Source organism: Ursus americanus, chromosome 13, assembly GCF_024610735.1.
Source record: "Ursus americanus isolate L20-20 chromosome 13, mUrsAme1.1.p, whole genome shotgun sequence".
NCBI lineage: Eukaryota > Metazoa > Chordata > Mammalia > Carnivora > Ursidae > Ursus > Ursus americanus.
In genome coordinates this window covers 19,774,677-19,782,510 of record NC_142139.1, presented here as the reverse complement: position 1 = coordinate 19,782,510, position 7,834 = coordinate 19,774,677, and positions in this window count along the sequence as shown.

Genomic DNA, 7,834 nt, shown 5'->3' with positions numbered 1-7,834 from the left:
TGACACCCACCAATCCTTACTGTATTGTACTCAAACCGCCTTTTCATTTATGTTATCTCGTGGGCCCCTCCTCAGGCATTTACATTGTTTATTGTTGTTGCTTTTTAAAAATTGTTGTAAAATATACATAACATAAACATTACCATATTAAACATTTTTAAATGTACGGTTCAGTGGCATTAAATATATTCACATTATTGTGCAATCCTCACTAGAACTTTCCATCTCCAGAACTTTTTTATCTTCCATATTTAGAATATGGTTTATATAGGGAATATCTTTCTAAAGAGACTCAACTAAGTCATTGTAGAAATTTTTATTTCATTTATAATGATTTTGGGGAAAGAAAGTTGGCCACTCTGGTGAACATTTAAGTACTACTTTAGCAACTATAAATGGGAGATTGTTTTGTTCTCTTCAGTTATGTTTGGAGATTTGCTAACCTAATGTTTTAAAATCTTGAGATTTTATCTTCAGAAAAGTAATTTTTTTCTGCCCAATTTGTCTTTGTCTTTGGATTGATGTTCTCAGTTGTAGTAATCTAAGAATGCAGATATCATTTGTTAATTTTAAGAAACTCCAGTTTAATGAAGTTAGGTGTTTGCTGGAATTTCAGCCCAGGTTTCCTGATTAGTTCAGTGTTCTTTCACTGGACCAGGAATTCCTGATTATAGAGATTTTTCAAAGTCATTCAAAACTCATAATTTTAAAAGATTTTAGGGAAATATATAGATTGCATACTTATGGTTTTCTTAATGTTGAGAGAACTCTGGAATTATTCTAACAGTTTAACCTAGTCCTGGGGATACACAAACATTTTGCTATGGCAATTCTTTGGATTTGTGTTCAATGGCGTATGTAAAGCAACTGCTTTGTAATGATGGAAGAACTTTATTTATTTTTTTTTAAGATTTTTTTATTTATTTATTCGACAGAGATAGAGACAGCCAGCGAGAGAGGGAACACAAGCAGGGGGAGTGGGAGAGGAAGAAGCTCTCCTCATAGCAGAGGAGCCTGATGTGGGGCTCGATCCCATAACGCTGGGATCACGCCCTGAGCCGAAGGCAGACACTTAATCGCTGTGCCACCCAGGCGCCCCATGGAAGAACTTTATAAATCTTATTAAAGAGCAAACATTGAGATCACAAACAATATAGATATTTATTAAGGACACCACCCTTGGAAAGCCAAAGTTTTCTTAAAAAAAAAAAAAAGGCATTTTGCTCGGACAAGAAAACAATGGAATTTAATTAAGTTTTGCATATGATACCACATACTTTGCAGTTGAGATCCAGTGATGTAATCTTATCTTCTCACTCTATCATTTTGTCTCCCACTCTTTTTGTTTTTACTTTTGGTTGAAGAACGGACTTGCAAAAGCTTGCGTGGATATATTTTGCTCATGCTTGATAAATTTTCAGTGAAGTTTTGTTCAATTAATTAAGCTATATGTTATTTTTTTTAAAGATTTTATTTATTTATTTGACAGAGATAGAGACAGCCAGCGAGAGAGGGAGCACAAGCAGGGGGAGTGGGAGGGGAAGAAGCAGGCTCATAGCAGAAGAGCCTGATGTGGGGCTCGATCCCATAACGCCCTGAGCCGAAGGCAGACTCTTAACCGCTGTGCCACCCAGGCGCCCCTAAACTATATGTTATTAACATCTCTGAAGCCATATAACAGGTGTAAATGCTAAAGAATGTGACATTAAAGGTATTTAAATTGTTCATTGTTATGTTTAATTTCAAACGAATTAGTGACCCTAGTCTTATCTAATACTTAACAAGTCCAGGAATTCATCTCTTGAAAGACTGACATGTAATTGATAATAAAGGTATATGATTTTGACAAAAGTTTCCCCTTTGACTTTCTGATGATATTTGAAAAAGTCTAGATGTATAGAATCTATAAATTTATAGCCTCTTTTGAGGAAAGTCACTTTTATATTAGATCTAATTAATGCTGAAGCCAGTTTTAAAGTTTATCATGTCTTCACAGTTATAGCACACATTTCTGAAATTATGCCCTTTATCATGATAGCAGCTTGCTTATTTTTTGCATCTGTTATTTTATCTGGTTAGTCCTATAAAATTTCAATCTTTATATTCTCTGAACTTTCTCTAATATATTATTAGCACTTTGTTGATTTCTCAAATTAATTTAATCTTAAATTAATGATTTTCACACGTAAAACATTTAAATCTTCTACCAAGTAAATAGATGCTTAAAATGCATGTACTTGCTTAATAAAAACATGGAACAGTGCTGTATCTAATGTAAACCACCCTCAAAGTGGATCATTTTATAATACTTCTTAGATAACAAAATTATTTTTAGTAGTACTCATGAAATGAAATAAATACTAACAGTAATAATAACAGAAAAATAAATGCAGACAATTGAGTTTTGTATATATAATCATGCCAGTAAAAATTTAAAGGACAATAAAAATAGGGTATTGAGATTTTTTAATTTCATAAAAGTACTTTTTTTTTTTTAAAGTAGGAAAGAAACAAAGACAGCCTTCAAGAGAATGAATTCTTCAAGATTCAGAGGGTGATTTGTGCATCGAATTACAATATTAAGATAACTCAAGTACTTTTCTTCATCTTTACAATCACTGTGCTATCATTGTTTATTTTGAATTTATACATGCAGCAATATATTGAGCCATAGGTGTTGGAGTTGTGAACTGTGCCCAAACTAAGCTCAAATTATTTCAAACCATTTTGAATTTACTCTTGAAATGAATGAAGGCAGCAAGGATAGCTGAGTTTGTGTGAGTGAGGGCTGACTGGATAACTCAGAGTTTTCCAAATTAACCTACCTGTAGAATATTATTCTCATTAAAGGTAAATAGTAAACACATGCTAATTTGGATTATACATGTATTTTATTAAAACTCAACAGTAACAGCAACTATGTTTAGAATGTAAGAGCAGAGATTTGCAAACTACAGCTTGTGGGGCCAAATCCCCCATGATCCCAGGTAAACCATTTTTGGGGAGAGTAAGAGAGCAGGAAAAGGCTCAAATGCCATTTTGAGCATGTACATGTACAGTGGGACTAAATTCTGTTGTGTGTGTGTGTTGTTCTTAGCACGCTGTATTAAAAGCAAACACAGACTATGCCATTTTATTTCCCAGGTGCGTGTATCTTAGGTGTTGACTTTCTCAGTGGTAAATGTGGTTAACTTGAGTGTGGTTCAGAAAATGTGTCTCATGTGTCTTAACCTCTGTTACTCTTTTGAGGAAATAGTCCAAGCTACAGATTTAAATCAAAACCTTCGATAAATTATATTTCTTCAAGCAGCTTCACCTTGTTATAGTTTTGTTATATTTTATTTTTATAAGCTTATAAGATAGCTTAATGACCAGAAAACTGTTTTTACATAAATACTTGGAAGCAATGTCTTTGAAATAATTTCTCCTCTTTTGATCTAACCTTATTTAAATAAACATCTGTTGATTATGTAATTAAATTTCCTTGACTTTTTCTTTAAAGTGCATTACTTTATTTATAGGATCTCAGAAAATGTTTCTGTACATTAAAAAAATAATACTGTCATGTTTTAGCAGACCAGAAATGTAACTTGTAAGGAAAATCCCTTTTGTACTATTATTTGCTTTAGCCATAGAGACTTTCACGTTCTCTGTCTCTCTGAGGATCTGTGCCCAAATGGAATAGTCTTTGCTTTCTTCTGTGGTATTTATCAATAGATATTTTTCATTTATGCTTCAGCGACTGCAAATTTTACAGTGTAGTCTACTTGGTTATGATATTTTAATTATGCTCATTCTTTAGTGTAGTCTTTTTTTTTTTATCCATTTTGTGTTATCGTATTAAATAAAACACAAGTAGGAAATACCAGTTTTAAGCCTTCAAACTATATAATTTCATCTGTAACTAATAAAGGGATATGACCATATATTCAGAGCACTTTGTTTCAAAGCTTTGAGAAATTAAAACAACAACAACAACGTGATGTCGTTTAGCTGTGTAATATAGAAAAGTGAAGGCCTAAGAACTGCCTCTTAAATACTCTCAGATGTAGGACCAAGAAGGTTCTAAGGCTGGTAAACTTCAGTGCATTGTGCCCCTTTGAAATACAAGTATCACCATCAGCCATATTATGTCTAAGAGAACTAGACTGTAGTCTCTGTGGAAAATTTAACTCTGGGAAGACTTGAATATTGATGAAACTCAACAAGTTAATAAAAATAAAGTAATTAATTCTGAGTTTTATTTTATGTCAGTAAGTACTCATCTGTTCAAACTGTTTAAGAAATTCACTACTTTGAAAGAATCAGGCCCAGATAATTAACTGGTTGATTTGTAATTTGGAAGTAATGAAGGATTCCCCTTTGTTAAGATGGTAGAGATAAAATTTTATGTCCATTCTAAAGGCAGTTGACCAAGAGTAGTATAAAGAGACCAGCAAGAATCAGGGATCCAATATTTAGGAGAGTCAATGGAAAGAAATCAGTTCCTATGTGAGGTGACTCCTTCCTCACCTTTTCCTCCTTTTCTTTCTCCTTCTGCTTCTCTTCCTGCTTCTTCTTTCTTCTTCTAATTTTAATATATATCTTTTGTAATATATATTCTTATTGCTCAGTTATGTGCGTAACAAATCAGTAAGAAAAAGGCCTATAACATGTTGGAAAGTTACGTAAAAGACCTGAACAGGCAGTGAAGTTCCTTCCTGCTCCTCCTCAGGAAGAAAGGACTATTGCTACACTATTGCACTAAATGGGGATGGGGAAGTATGTGCTATAAATCTACAAGGAATCCTTTGCCAATTGCTATATATACTGTATCTGCATCTTATAATAAGGCCTCCTTTTTCTTAAAGGCACCTGGGTTCTTTTCAACTTGTATTTTAAAGTCAACAAACACAAAAGAATAACTCTTCTTTTTTAAAGATTTATTTATTTATTTGAGAGAAAGAAAGGGAAAGAGGGGCAGAAGGAGAGGGAGAGAGAGAATCTCAAGAAGATTCCTCACCAAGTGTGGAGCCTGACTCGGGGCTGGATCCCAGAACCCTGAGATCATGACCTGAGCTGAAATCAAGAGTCAGATGCTCAACTGATTGAGCCACCCAGGTGTCCCCAAAAGAATAACTCTTAAGGCAATTATATGGTGCTATTTTCACATGAGTAGGTCAGCTTGAGAACTACTCAAACCTGAAACAGAACTCCACATCATGCTGTTCAGAAAGATATAGCACAGCCTCAAGAGACTTTTCAAGGTTGTGACAAGAACATGATGCAAGAATCCCTTTGCCCTCTCAAAAAAGAACACATTTGAGGAATAGAAAATCAATTGTAACCATGAAATATATATGCATATAGTTTGGGTTGTGATTTTTAATATTGGATAACTAATTTACCCAAAAGAAATGCAAATGGACGACCTTCACATTAAACTGCACAATCTTGTTCATAATTAAATAAAAATTAAAATAATAAGAACTTGATTCACGCTTATTTTCTTAAAGACTAAAGTACCTGCTGATGTACAGTATGTAAAGGCAGTGAAGTTGAAATTATTTTAACCTCTTTTAATGGCAGCTTGTCATATCTATAAAAATATAAATATATATTACTTTGACCTGGAAATTTCGCTTCTAGAAATTTATCATGTCTATCTTGCACATGTGTGCAAGAACATTTCTACAAAGATATTTTCTGCAGCCCTGTTTATGATAGCAAAAACTGGAAACTACCTTAATGTCTTTTATTTACTTAAGCTATAACTATACCATGGAATATTATACAACCACTAAAAATAATAGAGTAAGTCCTTGTGTTTACATTAAAAAATCTCAAATATATTTCCAACTAGAAACATCAATTCCCAGAATAGTATTAAAATTTATGTGAACTTATGTTAAAATAAAAAATATATAGGTTATATGGACAATTCTGGAATGATGCAGAGTAACTTAAGAGTGTTCTTCTGGGCAGGAAAATGGGGACTAGAGAAGTACTTTTCCACTGTATTAACTATACTGTTTGAATATTTACCCTGAGTTTTATTTTTTCAGTAAATCAAAAAGTCTAGTAAAAAAGGAGAGAGAGAGTAAATGGCATTTTATAAATACTAATGTTGGACATCACATTGAAATGTTTTATAATCTTAATTTTGTTGTATTTGTGAAGTTATTTTAAAATTGCATCAAAATTAATAGTGTTTATGCAAGGAAGATTTGACTCAATACTTTACCACCTCATCACTGATACTTTCTTAGTCTATTAGTAGAATTGTTGATCATCACAATAGATGTAGAAAAGGCATTCAGTAATATTCAATATTTTACCCACATACACATGCCTATGTGTATTTGTGTATGTGTGTATTTTTTTTTAAAGATTTTATTTATTTATTTGACAGAGACAGCCAACAAGAGAGGGAACACAAGCAGGGGGAGTGGGAGAGGAAGAAGCAGACTCCTAGGGGAGAAGCCTGCTGTGGGGCTTGATCCCAGAACACCGGGATCACGCCCTGAACTGAAGGCAGATGCTTAACGACTGCGCCACCCAGGCACCCCTGTGTATGTGTGTATTAAGAATACACACATACAGAGAACTTCACTGAACCTGTTTGTGTCTACTAAAATTCAATGCAAACCATTGTACTTAATTTTTAACTTTAGAAGCATTTTAAAAAGTGATGCCTGCTGTCAATGCTAGAGCTCAAACCTGGCCAATGTAATGTGATTTTCTTTTCTTACCTCATGGATTACTGCATTACTTGGATGTGATTTTTGTGATGTTCAGGTATGTGGTATTTTTATCTGTTTTTGTTTTAGCTCTGTCGATTTCTGTCTTTTAACTTCATAGGACTGTGATGAGAAAAGAGAGTCTTGGAATATCAGTTATTTGGAATTTGTGGAAGCTTTATTTTTATGGCTTACTACATGGTCAATTTCTTCATGCTGAAATATCCCCTTTATAATTTGTTTTTCAGTGAGAGACTGACTAAAATTTCTGTGTTCTTGATCTCTAAAAATGTCTTTAATTCACTCTAACTCTTGAGTGATAGTCTGGCTGGGCATATATGAAGTACAAGGTCATTTTCCCAGAGCCATCTAAATATATTAATTATCTGACTTCTGTCACATATTTCTATGAATAAGAGGTCTGCCATCAATCTGATTGGTGAAGTTTCCTTATAGAAAATTTGGTCTTTTTCTGGAAAACTTAAAAATTTTTCTTTGCTGCAAAGAGTAGCAAATTTCATTATGATGTATAGAGATTTAGATTATACATGTGGTGGATTTTTTTTTTAACCTGAAGATTGATATCATTATTTCTGGGAAATTGTCAGCTCTTAGATCTTCAGGTATTACAACTTTGTGGTCTTTTCTGTCTTGTTTTGTTTTTTTCTTCCGGAATTAGGCAGGTATATATGCTCCTCAAACTGTTTCTCATATCTCTTGATTACCCTCCTTCTCCCCGACACTGTTACTTTCTGAAAGATTCCATTAGTCTTGTCTTACAACTTATTAATTTGGTTTTTAATTTTCTTTAAGACTAGATTTAGCCTATAGGTTTTAAAATTTCCCTACTGACTCTATTTTTTTAATTCTAAAACTTCTAATTTGTTTTTTTCCTGTCGTTTTATCATCACATATTATTCTTTCTTAAAATCTTTTTTTTTAATCTCTTTGAGATATTTAAACCTAGTTCTTTGAACACCTTTTCAAATTACTTTATTAGCTTGATTTCCTGTGTTCAAATTCTTTTCTGTTGGAGGCAGTAAACCCTCTTACATACTTGTTTGTGTGTTTGCTTTTACTCTAGCTGTGCATAGTGTATGCTCTATGAGGGCATG